We start from the raw sequence: 12913 nt of genomic DNA, 5'->3' as shown, positions 1-12913 counted from the left end.
GGTATGTAATTGACGTGTAATCGTGGGACCGAAGCGGCAAGAGGATCGCGGGCGCAGTGATCAAAAGTAAAAGCTGCATAAATTGTGCGGCGACGCTTTATGACCGATTCGCCACTACAGATGACGCCAGCGAGATATGCTATTTAAATCGAGAGTGTACTGGAAATGGTTTGAGCAAAAGGGGATGAGACACCGTTTGTTCCACCCGTTCGTTTCCCGCACTCACACGTTGGACGCTTCCGCAGTCGTGCAGCAACACTGGTAAATCATTGTGTTGGCTGGTTGGCCCATTTCGCGACCGGCTCTCTTGGTTAACGATGGCGCTTGCATGCGAACAGGAGGAAGGAATGGGGAACATAGTTTCCAACGACAATGGGGGTTCACTTTCTTGTGTGCCAATGTGCGTTTCGTGTTTAGAGGATTACTGTCGTAGCTTGGCTCGAAGACTTTCCTCGATTTGCATGACAGTGCAGTTGCAACAGAGAAAGGTTAATTACAATTTAAAGCGAGAATTAGAGGAAAGAGTGTAAATTTGAAATGTTGCTGATGCTGTAGGATGTGATCGTTCGGATTCTTGCTTAGAAAAGCATTGAAATCACTGAGAAGTATAATTTAATGCAAGATCGTATAGCTCATATAGATTATCACTCTACAAATTTCTCCCAAAGATCTTTTTGAGCGGAAACACTTCCTTGAAAACAGGTTGTTATATGACAAGTTGCCGCATAGCTGACGCTTATCATTACAATGCTTACTACTGATCTAAAATAGCTAATAAGTTGGACATCCTCAAAGTTAACAAGTAGTGTCACTTTTGGGTTTTAGCTCATTCATGTCTGATCTGAGGGTTGGTGCTGCCTGGACAACTATTCATCTGCTAGATATGAAAGCCAATTATGTCTATGACATCGGCGTATGCCAGAATTTCCATCGACACTTAGAAGATAGTTCCCAAAAATTCCACTCCCAATTATTGACTTGTTGGGCTAGTTGGAACGAGAAAAGGAGACGCCATCTCTCTGACAATATAATAGTTTTGATAGCTTTCCATGCTTGATCACCTGATTTAGGAAAAATAATTCCAAACGAAGTAATCGCGTCGTACGTTTTAAATCATTAATTGGCATTTGAAGCTTTGAATTATATTTGGACAGCCCTCAACAGTACTCAACAGTCTTCGTCATAGCCAAAAAGAAACAATCTCTTGTAGCTTCCTGTAATTCTTATAACTGTACGACTTTAAGCAAACCTCAAAAGTCAATATCAGTAGACCAATGAAGTCAACAGTCAACAGGAGAGAACAATCAAACCAATATCGTATACTTGTTTGGCGCTTGTTGATATCCATCTGGTTTTGACCTACCCTACAATGAACATATGCTTCAACAATGCATGATTCTTTGACGATCGAATGTCCCAAAGACGTTGGCTCTAGACGATCAAAAACATATTCAAGTTAAAAAGACATTATCACATTTTGTGCCGCAGAATTTTCGGTAGCTTAGGATAAAAATTACATTTCTAAAAGATCGCCTTCTCCAATCTTTGAGTGCTTCTGATTGCTTTCCATTCCATTACTCATAGATGTATCGGTCGCGCTCACGGGTGTCGTGCAAGGGCCATGCTTGTGGGTGTGATTGTATTAGCACAGCACATTCCCTCACACCAGGTCTCCCACAAGCGGTGCACATTACAAACGCAAATAGGCCTTCCAACGCCGAATGACGCCGAGCTCGGTAGGGCTTACATCGGCGAGACACACAACAACAAAAAAAACCGTCATCCAGCTTCTAGCTGCCCGTCGATCAATACGCTTAGCTCGTGCACAAACATTGTGCTCCAAAAGCTTATTAATCTTTTCCCAATCCTTGAGACGCGACAATATCTGTGCTTCTTCAAAAACCCGAATTCGTACCACATCGATGGCCACCGGGGCTCCGTCATCGCTCGCTGGAGATGTCGCAGCTAAGCAAGACGTCAAACAAGTCGCGTTGTACAAATAGAGTGAGCGCGCGCGCATGGTGCGTGGAGCCTGCCTGAATGGGATTCCTCATTAGGAATTCAAATCAGCGTTAGGTTTTTGCTTTCGAGTTTTGTTTCCTCCTCATGCATACGATTTTTTTTTGTTTCTCACTGGCGTTGGAGTGATCCTGTCAGTATTGCTGACTGTCATCGACAATCGGCTAAGACGTTTGCTCATATTGCAGCTTTTTTTTGGTTTATTGGTTTATTTTCTTATATCTTTATATTTCCTTTCTCGTTTTGTTTCCCGAAAAATTTTAAACACAAACAAACGTTGCATAAATGGTGAAGCGATAAAGCTCGATAAAGGAAGGCAAAACTTGCTTCGCCAGCATCTTTCCGAACCGTCTAATGGATCATTCCATAAAATGACATTTCACACAAAGCATTTATGAATTTGCATCCGCCCTGGAGAGTATTGGTGATGGGGGGAAGGCTATTCATAATGAATTGTCTCCATCTTAAACGTATCCCATGTGTCTGGAAAGGGTTTTGGGAAGTAAATGATTCCAGAAAGTACGTAAATGCCTGCGTTTACCCGTTAAGGTACCGAAACCGGAATGAATTGTTTGGCGTAGGCAGTAGCTGTGGACCCTGAACTGGTTGAGTTCGTTTAACGTATTCGTCCCATTGACAGATAATCATGACATCATCGCACAGCAAACAAGCAAAAGCGTTATTGCTGAATTTGGGAGTTTTGAAGTCGTCTTTCACTGGGGAGAAAAAAAAAGAATGCCATCAGATGCTATTTTGGCTAATGCCATGGCTAAGTTCTTTTCTGAGACATAAAACCAAAAATAAGCACCGTGCTATCAATCTTCTGAGATGTTCTTGAAGACCGGTAATATTATGGCACTGGGCTATTTTGCTTTCTAAAGGAAAATTCTGTGAGATCAAGAATATTTTTTCTTTAATCGATCTTCTCGTTGGTAATTATTTTATCAAGATTTGTTACGAAATGATATTAATAAGAAAATTTATCTTAAATGAGATCGAACGATTACACTTCAAGTGGACACGATTTATAAACACTGACACCACCCTCAAGAATCTTGCTCTACAGAGGGGAAACGGAATAGTGCATACTCGATCGATGCTAGATCTAATTTTGGAATACTGTTCTTCCACCCTTGGAAGCCAGCTTGTCGGGTCCAGGTTCCTGTTTCCCTTAGGTTATAATATTGTGTGCCGTAAACGAAGATAGCTTCTAGTCAACTGAAGTCTTCCAAATTTATTCTACTCATGTCATATAAACGAATTTTTAGTAGTGTAACAAATACCTCATGTTGCATAACCTATGTAATGTTGATGAATGAAAATATTTCCTAGAATTTTAGTCAAAGCTCAAAAATTACAGAACCGCATAGAATTTGGATCATCAAACATACTGGAAGTGGGTGTGTATTGCTTTGCCTTTTCAAAATAAATCACCGTTGGCGCCCACCCCGGTTCGCACACACCGCAAAACCGCCGGTTCTAGCAGAAAGACATAAAGCATTTTCGCATTCATTAACGCTGCTGCCGGTAGGCTTTCGGTGCACGTACGGCCGATGACGAACGATCGAGACCCATCCCGAATGGCGTAATTGAAATGCGCGCAATGCATCTGCAACCATATGGACGAATTATGATGGCGATGCATATTGCACGGGTTACGCATGAGGCGTACTGTTTATGTAGATGCTTCCCGTCATCCGACACCGTACACAAACAGCTTCTGAACCGCCGTGCTGCAGCAGTCCCTTTGCCGGTTGTACGTTCGGAAAAGCAGTATGAGATGAAAAAAATAACATAAATACACTACACGATGAGTGCAAAACAAGTAAAAAAAAAACACACACACACAGACACGTAGGTAAAAGAGCCGCTTGTGGGTGTTGGGTGAAAGAAATTGCATAACGATCCGTTTCCGGCAAACGTAATATTTGCTATGCTTATTAATTATTTTATGAGCTTGTTTCTTTTTCTCCCTCTCTCTCTTTCTGTCTCTCTAGCGCGCTGTTCATTCTCATACAGGTTCGTATGTAAAACGTATCGTAAATTACATTTTATGGTTCTCCAAGTGAATGACTGGGGTAAACCTTTCGCATGGTGCTAGGTAGGACAGTTAGAATGTTGAATGTTAATTTACGTTCTGTAAACATTGTCAAATGAATTTACAATCTGTTAGAATATCGTTTCGGTTTGAAATGTTGCTATAAACCTTTTCCTAGATTAGATCTCATTTGCCTTTGGTTATGAAGTCAAGTTTGTACGGTGCGTCTGTTTCGTCTCAAGACGACTAATATACTCACTTGTTGTCGGATCAATCTTACTTTGGGTTTGGACTGTTATTTTTCCTAGCCCAGGTGGAAATGTTTATTAAAAATGAGATCACTGTTTAAGTATTTCAGTTGATCTATTTTAGGTGTTAACAGATAAAACACCTTTGTGAAGATCCATTGATTTTTCAATAATTATATCCACTTTAATGGACTAAATTTTGGGATAGTTTGGAGCACGTAATAATTCGGAGGTTTAATTATGCCGTTCGTCGCTTATAACCGTGCATGTCTCCATATTATCCTTGATGTGAAATCGTGTTTCATTTGGCTATTTTTTTACCTTTGCAGGGAAAATCAATTTTTAACATAAAAATAATGAAATTTACTATCTTCTAGTACTCGGGCTACGATCTCCAATGGCGGGATGCTGCGCCTCTACCGTTCTTCATCTTTGAACCGAGACGCACTGGACCGGGGCCGGGTTGGAAAGGTAGCGACGGTAAGACGCATGGAAAAACATATCGTCCCAGCGAAGAAATGATACATCCAGCCGCGTACGTATGCCGTGTTGTCGCGGCACGTCATGGCATGCTACGATGTATGTATTTCTGGGATATTTTTAGCATACACGCTGCTACACATCTTTGCGCTGAACCCTCTACCAACGGAACCGAAAAGCATAAACAGAAGCCAAACGAAACGAAAAGTAATGTGCGCCCAGAGCGCTGAAGAAAGAAGGAAAGTTCACGGAAGAAAACAGACACACATACAGCGAGACAGAACGCAGTAAAAAACAAAACAACCACATGTATAGCGAGCTGTACCGAAAAGAGATGTTTACGCACGGTGTGTACTGTGGAAAGTGAGGAAAGTTAAAGATCTTCCAAAACTCCCCGTTCCGTGCACGATCAGGAACGCTTCCCGGTTCTGTTCCACCTTCGAGCGTGGTTTTCTTGCCGTACGGTTAATTCCTTTTCCAGACCCGGTTGGCCGGTTTTGTGTTGGTGTGCCACAATGTTTTCTTTTTCTACCTCGATCCTCGGCACTCGGTATCGGATAAAAATCGGTACGGTTTTGCTGTTATTAATGGCTCTCGTCCCATCCTTGCTGTGCACCAACGCAATACCTGGCGGTGACGCGACGTTACGTACAAGGGCTACGTAAGCGTGAGGAACTGGAACTGGAATTAATTGCCCCTCGCCAAGGATCAAGCGCATGATTCCACTTGTCCCTTCGATTCACGGGACCGGGAACACTCGGATTCAGGTGTTCCGAAGACGGTGGGAAAAAGAAAGGTCAGTCAGTGCTTGTATGCATGTGAGCGTTTCCGTATGGAAGTATTTGTGTGTTGTTTTTTCTTCATGCTGAAGATCACCCGGTCATGTTGTGAGAATCAAATTTAAAGATCCGTACATCGGGAGGGACGCCAATTCCATTTTCCACCATGCTACCGAACACAAACGAGTACCCTTTTTGTTAGGGTCCTTCGCCCATCGCGGGGCACTCTAGCGCTCTGATCGCTCAGGTGAATTCGGTTCACAGTTTTACACGCATCAAAGCGTCCCTTTTTCCGGCTTGTAATATGCCCTCATCCGGGCAGCGAAAGGTCAGGGAAAAGTCCTGACGAATTCCGCGACGCGTAAAGGAATAAAACGACGCTTTGTACCTTAGGGGAGGGTTTCTTTTATTTGGATTGGTTTTGTTTATTCAGTTGTTTTGCTTATCGAATTGATCTTCTGTTATAAGATGTTTATGGATTGTGCATAAATATGCCAACTAGTTTTTAAAACATATGCAGCATTTTTGAACAAAATTATAACTTTTCGTTATGACAAAACTTTTGTGATTTTTTTTTACCAAAAATGGTATAAACATAAACGAAAAAGTTGTTTAAAAGAGGTGTATAATAAATAAATAAATGGAAGAATGTAAAATACAATTAACAAACTATAATAAATTATTTATGAAAATAAACATTGTTAAATTGGTCTAAACATTCCAAACTAAACATTGAACAGAAGTGATGTTGAGTCGTTTTTTTTGGATTGTAATATCGTTAGTTTTAAGTGAATAAGCTACAATTTTGTACCAGCTTTATATGAGTTGGATCCTTGAAAAAATGAGAAATAAAAAAAAATAAATTTTGTCGTAATGTCCGACAATTTATCTGCTCTTAGGCTGAGAATCTATTGCATCTATTGGAATTGAAGTTTCTTGAAGGATGTTCACCTACTGATAGTTTCCGTAATAGGTCTATTGTTTTTTTATTTTACTTTACAATTTTGTCTTTCGTGTCCGAATTGAATCCCAAATTTTTAAAATGTATTTGGTGGTAGTAATGGCAATATTCACACGGCCAGACTGGTAACAATTCCGAAATGCTGGCTGTAGGAAAGGGAAAAATCATTTGTGACCCAAACCACAAGACCCGGGGGCGTGAAAACGGATTGAAAAGTATATGTCGCCACCAAAATTAAACTCTTTTCCTCATGGTTATGGGTGGTTTTTGAAACATTACCCAATGAAAAACATCAAATGGTTCACCTCTCTTTACACACCGCGGATTGACGGTTTGCAACTTCAACTCGTTCGAGCGTAGTAAAGCTTAGATAAACTATGTCATGGCCCTACAGCCACCCACTTCCGTACTCCTAAACAACCACTGCGAGTTCGCGAGCTGTGGGTGGAAGGGGGGAAGGGTTGTGGGAGGGGGACGTGATAACTAATGTGTTGTTTATTGTTTTGCTTTTCACTTTTTACTTGCCCCTTCCCACATACATACGCACGCATAAAGGGTCACCAGATTCGGATCTCGTTCCGGAAGAAACCAACCGATGGGGAGCCCAGAGGTAGGTTCAGTTTCCAGTTCCAGAAGAGGGCAGTTTTTTTTTGTTTTGTTTTGTTTTGTTTGCCAGTGATTTTATTTCGTGCGCGGGACGGTTTCACCTTCGTTACATATTTTATGCACATTTTATACCGCTTGATTGGCTTTTGCGCCCGAATGGAGCAATCGAGTGTGGGGCGGCTGTGTGGGCCATTAGTGTGGGTGTGCGTGTGTGTGTGTGTGTGTGTGTGATTGTTTGTGGGTAGGCTCATATGCGCCATCTATGCGCGTACGGCTCACCTTTTGGGTGTGGGTGTCGTGGACCGAAGAATTGTTTTGGGGTCGGCTTTTTGTTTCGTTACTGTTTTTTTTTTTGTTCCCGAGTTCGTAGCTGTTTCGCTTGTCGTTGTTATTTGTTGTCCAATTCCACACAAACTCCCCATTGTGCAGGGGGTGAGGGAGTAGAGAGTGTAGGATTGCTCATTTATTTACACATGGGCGAATCGTGCGACAAAAATAAAGCGACTTGAAACCGAACTGCATGGTGCCAACTGAGCGGAACAGGGATGGCGCGAAAGTGCGGGAGGATTAGGAACGCCGAAAGTGCATCCATGCATCAATCCGCCATTGCAACGTGCGGGCATGCGTACCGGGCGCAAACACTTTCCCGAGCAGACAAAACATAACACACCGGGCGCAGCAGCACGGTGACATTCCGATAGGAAGCGAACGTGGAGCGCATCCGTCACGCCAGTACCGTACCGAATCGAATTTGGATTGCGATCGTACCGCCGGTACGCTCCCATCCGGATTCCGGTCAGCGGTTGCGTGTTCGCTTTGTGTTTTATTTAAATTCTCCTAATAGCCTTCGATGGCGTTTCGCATGCGTTCTCTCGGGTTCGGGATCCCCCACGCCCGGAGGCCCCGATGGATAGCCCACCGTCGAAAGTTTAATCTTCCCCGTCGTCCTACGAAACCATTAGTGTGATCGTGTAGCCACAATGGTCTGTGATTAACCCACCAATGTACGATTGTCACTGAAAAAAAACATGGAGAAATTCTTTTAAATTTTGTACGATTTTGGTTACGACTATGTTATAATCTGTTTAATATGAAAGGCCTCGAAGATCGCATACATGTTGTGTCGTGTTAAAGCATTACACATGTCATTTTTATTTGTTTAGAGCATTTTATGAGAGCAGTCGTAAAAATAAATGTGCCATACAAGTGCTGCCTTTGGATTACAGTGCGTAGGATAACTATAAGGCTAGCTATTTTTTCTATCTAAAATGGAAGGAATTTTGAAATACGATATACTTAGTAGTTATAAAAAGTAAAATGTTATTGCAATCAAACTATTTATTCTGTAGTTTGTATCGTTGACTTCTGAAATAGTGGAACAAGGTACTGTTGAAGGATTACGGGGGAAACATTTAAAAAGCTGTTTTTTTATAATTATTCTCTCTCTCTCTCTCTCTCTCTCTCTCTCTCTTCTTGGCATAACGACCTTCTTGGACATGCCCGCCATTTTTGGTTTACTTAACTTAATATTATCACGTAGCCGGAAAGTCAGTCAGTGCTACGGGGGATTTGTCCAGATGAGATTTTGTACCAGTCCTGCCGTGTAAAGAACGGCGCTACTACCAATACACCACCGGCCTACACATGTTTTTTTTATTTATTTATTCTATTATAATTTTAAGCTTTAAACATTTTAATAAGAGGATCTGAAACTTGACCTATAGTAATTGAAACACTTTTACATAACAAAAGTTTAATAAAGCGACATAACACTTCACTTATCATAACCTATGCAATAAACTGGTCAATTGTATTTCTACAATCAATAAAAAAAGATCTAAATAACGCACACCTTAAGTGTGGCGTTACCTATCAAGGGTTAGCGCTATAAACCAACCTCGTGAACAGATTGTATGCAAAATAAGTCACAAATCCAAATCGAAGGCTTAATCGCAGTCGGTATGTGAGTGTGCGAGCGCCCAACCGTGAGTGGCATGGCATACCGGAGATGATTGGTTTCGCGAGAATACCCACCGCAAGGCACACATCCCAGCTTTTCGCCACCATCTGTTTGCCGTTTGGCCTGGAATGGGCTCTTCCGGAATTCGCCCGCCGGCCATCTTACTACCTCCGGTTGCTCTCGTGGTGAAATGCATGGCTGGCACCGTTTCCGTCCAACTTCCCACCGGGCAACATTTCCAGGAGCCAAGAAACTGCCCACCAGGCTCTAGATCAATCGCGAACAGCTGATGTTGCGAGGGTTTAGCTTTGTGTTTCCCAACGAGTTTACGAGCCGCGGCGGCGATGCGGGGGACGAAACTTCCTTCTTGCTGCTACCGATCGCTGCTACCGATCGGTGGTCATCTGAATTGTGCCCGAGCTCTGCGGCTGGTGTGTTGCCTTGTTTCATCGGCATCGTTTGATGTTCATTCGCGATGATGCGATCCACATGCACATAGACCTACTTGCAAAACCCCGAGACTGCTACGCGAAGAAGCAGGACAGTACGGCTAATTGAAATGCAAATGATCGCACCAGCTTTGATCGCGGCCCGTTACCGATCTACGGTTGCGAATGGTTTATTTGTTGTCCCCAGGATTGAATAGCTGCCGGTGACGCCAAGTGCGGCGCGAGTGACAAAATGTATTAGGATGACCTTTTAGTGATAGTGATTTGAGGGCGATTGGCGGATCGTAATGAGGTTGTTACGATCAAACAACAAGGCGAACTATGTCGGGTGAATGTATGCAGATACGCGTGAAAAAAATCTGTTACCGAAACCTTGTCCAAGATGCAATTGTAAACATCTGACGAAGTTATATTAGTCTTCTGTTTGAATATTTGGTTTGTAAGCAAAATCCTTCAAAAATGTTCTACAATTCTCACGATCAACATAATTGCAATCATTAGCCCATAAATATGCAGGACGTCGAATCCCTGGAATCAGTAGCGGCACGCGACCCCTATCTGCACGTATTGCGCGATGCTAGTTCTGACACTCCTTCCAAAATTCGTCCTTAACCAATTGATTTTTCACCGTCATATCCTTGTGCCCGCATCGTTTCACACATTTACGGTGCCATTTTTACACATCATTTGTTGCCTCAGTTTTTCTTTGCAGTTGAAACACCGTTTATCGTCCGTACTTATGAGCGTACGAGAATTCACACATGGCACCAGTAAACGAAGTCAGCAAACGGCAGCAAATGTATCCCGGAAAGGAGTTTGTTGCGACCCACATTGGACCAGCCGTGTTTCCCTCGGCACATCGTTGAAATTCTCGTTCGTGTTGAAGAAAATCCTCGTACCACTGGCTGGAAAACCCGGGCAATTGAACCATTGCTATGCGGGTGTTACCGTAGCGAACCGAGAGAGAGAGAGAGCATGAGAAGAGAGTTGTTTTTATGCTACCAAGCTATTTTTGTGCCCATAATTCCCTCGCTAAATGCGCAGACGGCTACGAACAACCCTCCCGGATGCGCTGCGCCATAGTTTCTATTCGTTCCCCTAGTGCTGTTTTCTCGTTTGTTTGCTCATGGGGTAATCTTGACTGCGGTATGATGGTTGAGGCACGCACATAAAAAAAGAAGATTACCAGCGAATAGTGGGACTTATATCAGTGTTTACACCCCTGGAGAAATGAGCAATATTTCAATGCAAAATATGATTCACGCGGTGTATGGATAGTTTAGACCAGCGTAACGTCGGCTTATCGTTAGAATGGAAGCATTATCAGGGCTTTATTGAATAAAGAGACGATCTTGCCTGCAGTCGACCTCCACGGTACATGCCGGCATAAATAAGCATAAGGACCTCAGTCGTGGAAGTCCAACGCGGTTCCCATCAGACAACCTCCACAGATATGTCGTTCTAAAGTGCTACCTAGTCCTGATGAAATCCAAATGGCCATCTTCAACTCCAACAGCTCTGAGAGGTTTAGCGTGTGCCCTTCTGCCACGTTCTGGGTTCAACGGTCACCGGAGGTCATCAGGGATCGCGGAAGCTGTCGAAACGTGGACGACGCGTGCTCTGGGAAACGTGTTGGTGGAAAAACTCTTAATCAACCCATCGCCCGGAACATCTTCCTTTGGGGCCCTTGTTCTCAAGTGGCTGAAGCATGCAAACTGAAACTCGCAAAGGCTTGTTGGAGGGTGCGCAACGGTTTTGTAAAGCGGTTCGCGCTTTATACGCGCGGGATCACTAGCGATTGTGCAAAAACAAAAAGTGCGTAGCGAGCTTGGTAGAGAAGAAGAAAACACACACACACACACACATACTCGGGCATCAAGGTTTGCCCTTTGGTTCTTTCCGTTTTGTGCCGTTATGCTTGAATACTGGTTTCGATAAATCTTTCAAAACATTCGCTTCCACTTGATCTTGGGTATGGGTGCAGTATTTTGTTACGAAAAGAAAGGTATCATCGACACAACAGATATTCATGTTTCGCACGCAACGCTTTTTTTCTTTTCATTTTATTGTTGTATGACTGCCTGTAAGTACGCAGTCTTTATAAGGTCAAAGAATGAGGAGCGAAAGAGGAGTGTATCGACTGATCGGCAAGCCCACCACTCATCGGAAACTTGATCCTCTCGAAAGCTCATCATGTTCATCGGCGATGACTTTGAAAACAGCAGGCTATACGCTTACCTTGGGTAAAAATCAAAACAACCATTTGTACTTGTGTGCATCGGTGTACTTGGGCAAAAAGGGGGCAACATAATCGGACGATCAGCGCGAGGGAGCGAGAGAGTAGGAGAAAAAAAATATTCACGCTTTGAAAACATACCCAAGGGATTAACTTATGGGCGCCTTTTCTCGTTGCTGCAATACCAGATCTGTGTTCTGAAATCAAGAAGTTCTGGAATCGTCTCTTCCTGTAGCAAGATTCCAGACCTCCGCACGCAAAGCCACTAAAAATGAAGCGACAACAAACACTAAAGAGGAGTGTTATTTGCAGGCCACATGCATCCCGAACTCACCGTCTCGGACGCTGCAGAGACGGGAATGATCGTTGAAAGAAATGCGGAAAAGAAAGTTCATGGCGGGAAAGATTATGGACGAATCTCAAGAAAAATGGGAACACTTTTGAGGGGAGAAAACAGAACAGAAAAAAAACAGAACGAATGAGCATCACATCCCGCGAAGACAAGAAGCAGAACGTCAGAATTATGTTTGACTTCTTGGCAACCCCTTCCCGTTTTACCGCCCGCACGTACCGTTGCGCACGGTTCATCTCTACAGCCCACCAACACAATCGGCCCAATGCACGAAACATAAAATAAAACCCCGGTGCGCAACATGTTTTTTTGTTTCCCAGTGGGATCTTTTGGCCTTTTCACGCATCCCAACCGAGGGTTGTTGGTCGATGACTTAAGCTATGCTGTTATGCGTATGTGTATGCTGCTGCTGGGTGTTGGACGAGGGGGCAAAACGAAGCAGGCCATGCTTTTATGGTGAGCGGAGAGCAACTGAGTCAGCGCGTGATTTCGTGATGATCGAAAGGGACACAAAGAAGCGAAAGAGATCGAGAGACCGAAAGAGAAAGAGAGAGATAAAAAGATCCAACATTCTCACTCATGTTAATCTACCAATGCTCCCCCAACATAGTCTCGCACACATCTCGCTCACTCGCAGCTAAAATAGAAGAAGGGTTGCCAGATCGTCAAGTTGTAAAGTTGTTAAAAAGGGAATTATTTTTTTATTATTTTATTTTATTTATTTGAAGTGTTGAAGAGATAATGCATTAATTTATGTTTTATATGAGTCACCACTATTTCCAAAA

The sequence above is a fragment of the Anopheles marshallii genome, chromosome 3 (assembly GCF_943734725.1).
Source record: "Anopheles marshallii chromosome 3, idAnoMarsDA_429_01, whole genome shotgun sequence".
NCBI lineage: Eukaryota > Metazoa > Arthropoda > Insecta > Diptera > Culicidae > Anopheles > Anopheles marshallii.
Note: the sequence above shows the minus strand (reverse complement) of the source record.